The following is a 683-nucleotide window of genomic DNA, read 5'->3' as shown; positions in this document are numbered from 1 at the left end:
CCCCTCCCTCCCCCCTCCCCCTCCTTCCTTCCCCTCCCTCCTTCCTCCCTCCTCCCTTCCCCTCCTCCTCCCTCCTCCTTTAATCATAATTAGTGTTGATTCTCCTTTCATCTCCCGAGTCCTGAGTTATGGATCTCTGTGTACACCTAAGCCCTTTCTTTGTCGTGGTGAGTGACTCAACACACTCAAGTGGCACTCCAGGCAGTCTAGAGTGCCAGCAGTGTAAGGTTCAATGTGGCTCTCTAATGATTACTGGCTCTCCTCTCCGCCACTCTCTCTCTCTCTCTCTCTCTCTCTCTCTCTCTCTCTCCATGTATACACATAGACCAGCCAGAGGGAGGAGGGGAGTGACCAGCCGGAGGGAGGGAGGGAGTGACCAGCCAGAGGGAGGAGGGGAGTGACCAGCCGGAGGGAGGGAGGGAGACCAGCCGAGGGAGTGGGGGAGTGACCACGACTGTCTCTGTACTGTAGGAAGGACCTTGTTGCACCACTTAACAACCCATAAGGCAGTTTACAAGGACTATAACCAAGAGAACTACCAGACCAGACCAGACCCATAGTTAACTTGTGGGCTTGTCTGGAGATTTGGGTAACTTTATCAGGTCTGTTTGATGTATGCTTTGCTTTTGCCAGGCATTAAGGCCAATTATTATCATCATCATCATCATCATCATCATCATCAT

The sequence above is a fragment of the Homarus americanus genome, unplaced genomic scaffold, assembly GCF_018991925.1.
Source record: "Homarus americanus isolate GMGI-L3 unplaced genomic scaffold, GMGI_Hamer_2.0 scaffold14043, whole genome shotgun sequence".
Classification (NCBI taxonomy): domain Eukaryota; kingdom Metazoa; phylum Arthropoda; class Malacostraca; order Decapoda; family Nephropidae; genus Homarus; species Homarus americanus.
This window is presented reverse-complemented; position numbering follows the sequence as displayed.